Source organism: Gavialis gangeticus, unplaced genomic scaffold, assembly GCF_001723915.1.
Source record: "Gavialis gangeticus isolate Ggan-Ray unplaced genomic scaffold, GavGan_comp1, whole genome shotgun sequence".
NCBI lineage: Eukaryota > Metazoa > Chordata > Crocodylia > Gavialidae > Gavialis > Gavialis gangeticus.
In genome coordinates this window covers 101,942,860-101,950,766 of record NW_017729025.1, presented here as the reverse complement: position 1 = coordinate 101,950,766, position 7,907 = coordinate 101,942,860, and positions in this window count along the sequence as shown.

The window sequence follows — 7,907 nt, the reverse complement described above, 5'->3', positions numbered from 1 at the left end:
ATCAGAGGAGATCCCAGATTATTGTAAAAGGGTAAATATAGTGCCCATCTTTAAGAAAGGGAAGAAGTATCCAGGAAACTACAGACTGGTCACCTTCACCTCAGCCCCCAGAAAAATCATGGAGCAGATACTCAAGGAATCCATTTCTGAGTGAGTCAAAGTCTGCTTTTCTGAAGTCCAGGGTCCTTACTCTCCTTCCTTCCTTTCTTCAGGATTCTGAACTCAATCATTTTGTGGTCGCTAATATGCAAGTTGCCATTGACTACTACATTCCCCACCAATTTTTCCCTGTTTGTGAGCAGCAGGTCAAGAAGAGTATGGCCCCTGTTTGGCTGCTCCAACACTTGCACCAGAAAGTTGTCCCCAGCACTCTCAAAAAATGTCCTGGATTGCTTGCGCACTGCTGTATTGCCCTCCCAGCAGATGTCAAGGTGACTGAAGTCCTCCATGAGAACCAGGGCCTGTGACTGGGAACCTTCCACAAGCTGTTTGAAGAAAGCCTCGTTCACCACTTCTTCCTGGTCTGGTGGTCTATAACAGACCTCCACCACAATGTCACCATTGTTGCTCTCCTCTGTGATCCTAACCTGGAGACTTTCAACAGGAATATCTCCAGTTTCATACTGGAGCTCTAAGCAATCATATGGCTCTTTTACATAAAGTGCAACTCCTCCTCCTCTTCTCCCCTGCCTGTCCTTCCTGAACAGTTTATACCCATCTTACCAAGTCTGTTATTGCAATTATGTCATAGTGCTGTGACTGTGCAAGGACTTCCAGTTCTTCCTGCTTGTTTCCCAGGCTCCATGCATTTGTGTATAAGCACCTAAGGTAACTAGCTGATTGCCCTGATTTCTCAGGAAGAATGAGAATGCTTCCCCTGTTGCCCACTCCTGTTTGTGCTTCCTTCAGGTCACCTACTTCCCCACTTACCTCAGGGCTTTGGTCTCCATCCCCCAGCGAAGCTAGTTTAAAGCCCTCCTCCCTAGTTTGTCAAGCCTGTCTGCAAAGATGCTCTTTCCACTCTTCGTCAGGTGGATCCCATTTCTTCCTAGCAGTCCTTCTTTCTGGAACATCATCCTATGGCTAAAGTCCTGCAGGTGACACCACCTGTGCAGCCATGCATTGATCTGCAGGATGTACCTGCTCCTGCCCAGACCCTTGACCAGAAAGGTGGAGGAGACCACCTGAGCCCCTGTCCTTGTCACCAATTTTGATCTGCTCAGGGTCTCTCCCAGCAGTGTCATTGGTGCCCACATGGATAAGCAGCATGGGGTAGTAGTCAGAGGTCTTAGTAATCTGTCCGTGACATCTTGGATCTGGACTTTGGACAAGCAGCAAACTTCCTGAGACAACAGGTCAGGCCAGCAGATGGTTGCCTTTGTCCCCGCAGAAGGAACCTGCAAGCTGCAGTCCCCATAGTGCCAAACCCAGACCTGGCTGGAAGCCTCGTTGGTGAGTGGTCATGCCTGGACAAAAATGGCACATGTGTAAGTAGAGGCAGTGGCTCTAGCATTGTTACGTCCTCCAGCCATTTCCCTGGATCTCTTTAATCTGCCACCTCTCTCTTACTGCCCTTCTTCCAAGAGCACCTTCCCTAGCAAACTTTCCTGGAAGCTGGCCTGCTTACTGTTCCCTGGCCCCCAAAAGGTTTCTTTTTTGCTGCTTCAGCACCTTTAAGAAACAAGCCTTTGGTCTGTTCTCTCCCAGCTCCCCTAGTGCTTTCTGGTCTCTCAAAGAAAATTCAAGCAATTAATTCACCTAGAAAAATGACATCGGAAAAATATCAGCCTAGAAAAACAAGTCATGTTTATAAACAGCTGCTGTTTGTCTGTGGAAATTCACCCCATCTGAGCTCTGCAGCAAGTTCTTAAAGGCCATCTCCCTCCTACTGTCCTTCCTGGGCTTATTGGAATAGCTCTAAATAACCCTTGTAGCATGCACTCACATAGTGAACTCTTTCCCCCAGGGATTTTGCTTCCTTTCTTGCATGTCTGTGCACAAATATGGCTTTTTCAAAATTATTACATAAATTTTAACAATTGTAACTGTGCCCCCTCCTCATTTCCCCAGCTTCTATGGGGTGTCAGGATCTGTGCTGTGTTTCAAAACATTGCAATAGTGACCTGTGTCTACAGAGACAGGGACGGAGGGAGGGCAGAGAAAAGCCATAACGAAGATAGAGAAAAAAATGATGGAAAAGCAGCCTTGAAAGCAAAGTTGCTCGTATAAAGCCAGAAGCAGCAGTGCCAACAATTCCACTTTGTCTAGTGTTTGTCTGAGAGAGCTAGGGAACTCACATGCTCATCTCAGAGATTTATACTGCTGTTCACCACTCTAATATCAGAGTATCTCCCGTATAAAATCAATAGCAAAACAAACTCCATAATAGCTTGCTTGGAGTCTTTGCTATGTCTTCCCTTTTCAGAATAAAATCTCTGTGTTGTGGGGTTTGTTTGTTTTTTATCATCACTTCCATTTTTAGATGTTATTTTTCCTGGATTTGGCTGATTTGTTTCAGGGTTGTTTGACTCTTATTGTTCTTGGGGGGTGTTTGCTGGGTTGAGAACTGAGGATAGACTGGGGCATCAGTATGTCAGAATAAGGCATGAGGGTTATTGTTAGAGTGGAAGAACCTTTGTGATAAGGAAAGTTACTCAGTGATCACTAGAAATAGTTAAATGCAAGTGACGTTTTAATTGTTATATTTTAGTCTTAGTAGAAAATGCTATTTGACAGCCCGGGAACCTTAGTTCTCTGGATATCTCTTTGGTGCAGGTGGTATAATATAAGAAGTGTCCAGGCCAGCTTCTTTCTCACCATCCTCTGTCAAGAGCCTGCCTCTGACATGGTCAGCAATGCCTGGTAAGAATAAGTGCTTCAGTCCCTAGGATGTATTCAGACTGCATGCTGTCTTCTAAGACAACTATCTGAGACACTTTTCAGACTATGACCACTTATTCTGCTAGGAATGCTTTTGAAGTTTCATGCTGTCGAATGCTGCCAGATTCAATAGCTCTGTGGACCGGATTGGGGTTGACATTAGCCAGCCACCCTACCAGGCCTAAGGAGCTAATCAACCTGATAGATTGTCCCAAGCTGGTTTATGCTGGTCCTTTTCAGCTATGAACATGACAAAATGAGCTTGTTTTATTAATCCATTTCAGCAGAGACCTCATCGTATAAAGAACCTATATGGCAAGCTGCATGCTAAGCCTCTGGAAAAAAAAAAAAGGCTTGTCAGGCAATAAGCTTCCCTTTTAAATGCCTTCTCTGCATTTCTGACCTGACAAGGTCTCTGTGTTTGAATGTTTTCTCTCAGCTTCCCTCTTGTTATGTTTCACTAGGCAAATTCCCACTAAAACTCCAAATTAGGCTGTAAATGCAATGTGGCTTTTTTGCTGGCCTTCAGGAATATAGCCAGGGATTTAGCACCCTCTGATGGTGAATCCCTTTCATGAAAATTGTAGACATGGTTTTGGAGTTCAGGAAGAAAAACATAATCCTCCCTGAGGATTTTAATGGTGCCTCAAGAGAAAACTTTATACTTACTCCTTTGCAGTGGGATGCCTCTGTTCCAGAGTAGTTTACAATAAAGATGAGCCAGAACCAAAACCCCATCAGTAGATTGCATGGAGTTTTGTAGGGGGTTCATACATTTTAGGAACAGATTACTACTGCCATGGCCCCCTTTCTTTAGAATGAACAATCCAACAGCCCCGCTGTTTGCAGCAATGGGTTATCTTTTACATTAGGCTGTTTTCTTGAAAGACTTCTTTCTTACAGTACAGTTTGCAGTATGTTTTCATCTGACATTTAGAATCTCACAATGTTAAAAATGGGCCATATGGGTTCAGTCTTTTTGCTATTGATAAAGGCCTCCATTATAATATTCAATAATCATCAGTGTCCTATTTTTGGTCACTCCCAGCAGATACTCTGGTATTCAATGGGCTGTTGAGACTGAACCCCTGTCCTGGAGACAGTTCCTCCAGGGCAAGCCTGAGGCATGCCTAGGTGGCAGTCTTAGAGGAAAACTACCAGTAATACAATGTAAATATGCTGTAGATATCCAGACTCCAGTTTCCAGGGGTGTCATTTGAATTCCTTTTACCTCCAGTAAAGTGACATTCTCTATTCCCAAATTATCACAAATTGCCATCAACTTCAGTTGATCACTGATAATTTATATTAATGACTTGGAGATCCATTATGAATTAAATTCTGAAAATTAGTAATCTGAACTTCATTCTTTGAGGTCATATACTCAGGCAGGGCAGGGCAGGACAGGGCAGAGATGAGGCCTAAAGAGATGTGAATTTTTCAAATGAATAAGGGACTGATGCTAGGATACTGCTTCCCATAATAGATTTTGTTCTATTTATTTTACAAGTATCCTGTTAATTATTTATGAATTAATTTCATGGTATGCTAATAAATGATCTATGACGTATTTTGTGAAGGTACGGCAGTCTTGGTAACATTATACCTCAGTATGGCACTCAGTTATTAAATATTTGCTAAGAAGAAACCTGGGCATGAAACTTTGTGAAAACAGATAAGTGACTCTGTGTGAATGTACTTGTTTGTGTTATATTGTTGTGTTTTGGAGTTTACAGCATGACAGGAAATGAAATGAGTAAGTTTTGCCAAACCGGCATTACCTGAATTAATTTATTCTAGAAAAGATGGTTTGTGTTCAAACCTAACCTTCTGCACAGTTTGCTTTTCTCACTGTTCTAACCTTGGCCTTGTAGCAGGGATGACCAACTGATACAACACTTGATAGGGCCCTTAACTATACATGTGTAGTATGGCTGAGGTCCAGGGCCCTCAGGGACTAAACAAGCACAGCTATACAGAGCAAATAAATGTTTTAGAAGACTTTTACAAAATTATTGAACCAGTGGGTTAATATGAGCCAAACAGACTTAACCTTTTCCAGCACTTAGATTATAAATACATCATTGGAAAAGAAGCAGAGTCATAAACCTATTTCTGAAGATTGTGAACTATTAAATAAAGCAGGAGAACTTTGCTATAACTTACACTGTGCAAATTTGCATAAAGCCCCTAGTGCTCTTGAATCTTGTCAGCACAAACCCCTTATTCCTTTTTTTTTCCATTCCGATGCAATGAACTCTTACTGTCAAGCTACACTCTGCAATGAATTAGCTTTTAGCTTCCTGGTATTGCCAGCTCTCGTGATGATGTCATAAATGTTATTTGATATTTTTCTTGATGTCACAACTGCAGAAATTAAGATATTGAATGAGAATCTCTGCTTTGGTTAAAAAAAATATAGTTTCCAGGTCTCAAGTGTGGTGAAGAGCTTAAAAAAGTAACTGAGCCTTGATGGTTCAGAAAGCAAAAGCTATAAACATCCAGCATTTATTATTGCTTTTAAAAAAACTCATCATTTTTAGGTTAAATCTCATAATTTGGTGGGACATGACTTATGAGTTTTCCATAGTAAGACTTGACAGTAATGGCTTCCTGTAAACTCTGACTCAGGAAAAATGCTTGGAATCCCCAACTATTGGCTGGTTCAGCAGGGAGACCTCTCCCTGGTAGGGTTCAACAGGGCTTTCCCCAGGAACTGTCCAAACCCCGCTACAGCCTGCTATAAATCTGTTTCCATTTGCTACATAGTAAATAGCATAGTGAGGCCAGTTTACTAGAACCCTCCTTCTCATGGAGTCACAGCCACCCCTGCAAAGTCTGTGTAAATACAGAAAAATTGGGATGATGGTGTTTTTCACACAGTTTGTACTTGTAAATGACTGAGCAAGATAAACAGGCCCCAGTGCCTCTGCTCATCTGCTGCATTAATTAGAGATCATCCCCTGGCTCTAAAGAATCTCAAAGGGTTTAGAAACATTAGAGCTGAGATTAGCAGCACTTTTTTTCGTTGAAGACATTTAGATGTGTGGGTTTTTTTGTTGTTGTTGTGGTTCCTGCTGCTTTTTAGTTTAAGGTGAACAGTTTCCCCAATTCTAGAGATGGTGACTGGGAAAATAGCTCTAGAAATGTCAGGAGGTCCCCTTGTATAGTAGCTTAGCTGAGCTCACATTTCGGAGGACACTCAGCATATCAGGAATCTAAAGGGAAGCCTTTCTTTTCCCCACTCCCCCCAAAATTGGCTGCCTTGAAAAGTGGAAGAAAATGTGTAACAGTTGAAGTGGCAAAGGCTTCTGTTTACAGGGAAGTCCATAAACAGATAGTACAAATTGAAATCAATTCTCATCTGCTCTTAAATACTTTTTAAAATCCAGAAGACAGTCTTTAAAATTTATTTTACAAACAATAACCAAGATAACAGCAGGACTTTTATCCCAATTTTGAAGACTGGGAGGGGAAAAACTTAACTAGCTAAGTGATTTGTTCAAAGGCATAGACGGAGTTACTAAAGCAAGGATAAAAAAATAGCAATGCCTATGTACAAAGTACATCTTTCCCACAAAATATGCAAGCCAGTTCATAAGCACCACGATAAGAGAGAGCTCAGGTAGGCACTGATTTATCCCTGTTTATATTTGTGTGTGATGTGTATGTGATTGTGTATATTTGTGTATAGTAGATCCCTGTTTATATCTGTGTGATGCTTTACAGGCAGGCCCTTATCCCTTAAGAGTGTAAATTCAGACTAAAACTTAAAACTGCATGGGCCATAAATCTAATTAGGGTAGCCAAAGTACAGTATGGTCTATGGCCACCTTAATCTTTAATACAGTGGTTCTTACTCTTTTTAGACTCAAGGCACCCCCTCATAAGGCTCAAGGCAGTCCTCACAAAATGCCAGCTCTTAGTTTTCTTATTTTTCTGTAGTAAAAAATGCGTGAGCAATGGAAAAATAATACAGCGATCAGAAAGACCACAACAGGTCAGAATTTTTTTTAGCACCATTCTTATTTGAAACTGTTGGCTTTAATCTTGTGAATGTTTGCACAGAGAACAATGCTAACTTTGTGTGGCACGCCTTACAACCCTGAATGAATCCCAAGGCATGCTAGGGTGCTGCAGCAGCCTGGTTGAAAAATCAGTTTTAATATGTTAAAAGCTCTAGGACTAACTGGTGCCACCCTCCTCTGCCTTCCACCTGCTTTCAGCTTAACAGAGCTAATGGCCACACTTTCACATGAAGCACTCCCTGAGACTTCAGATCTACAGCATTCACTTTGAAATCATCCATGTCTGGAACCCAGTGGGCTTTTAATGCAGGATGCAGAAGGAAACAAGGTCCCCTCTTCAGGTCTGCCTGTTCCCAGGTTCATCCTTTTTTGCTGCCCATTCCAGTGGCTGTGTTTCAATTGCACTGGGGTCAAGTCAAGTGCAGGAGACTCAAGGCAGGGGACAAACTGGACTTTGATTTGGGCCAGGTAAGAGTTTCATGCTCATTTGCTACAGAATGCCATGTTGAAAATTGAACGGCAACTTAGACACGACTCATGAGCGCCTGTTTTAGAAAGGACATCCCTGCTTTTCTGCTGTAAAGAACACTTTAGAGAACCAGCCAGGCTTTGACACCCACTTCTGACAGACTGTACGAGGTGTTTACAGTTAGCTATACGAACCGTAGCTGACTTAGCCAGAGTACTCCTTCTCCCCGGGCCAGGTACTCGATCAATTATAGATGAGTAATATAGGTGCAGGACGGGGTGGCAAGTGCCAACCAGCAGTCGGCGACCACCGGCATATGTCAGGAGTGGGGACCGCCTGGCGGTGCTGGGGGCGGTCGGCGGTGGCGAGCGGCGCTTTTTCCAGGGAGTGCAGCGCCCACCCGCATGCGCCCCCGACGTGTCGCCAGGGCTAGAGACGGCTCTGCCCATGACGGTTTCTTAAGACCCCCCCCCTCGCCAAAGCCCTGGCTGGGATGGATGATGCAGCGGGCTGACACAGAGATGCCTCCC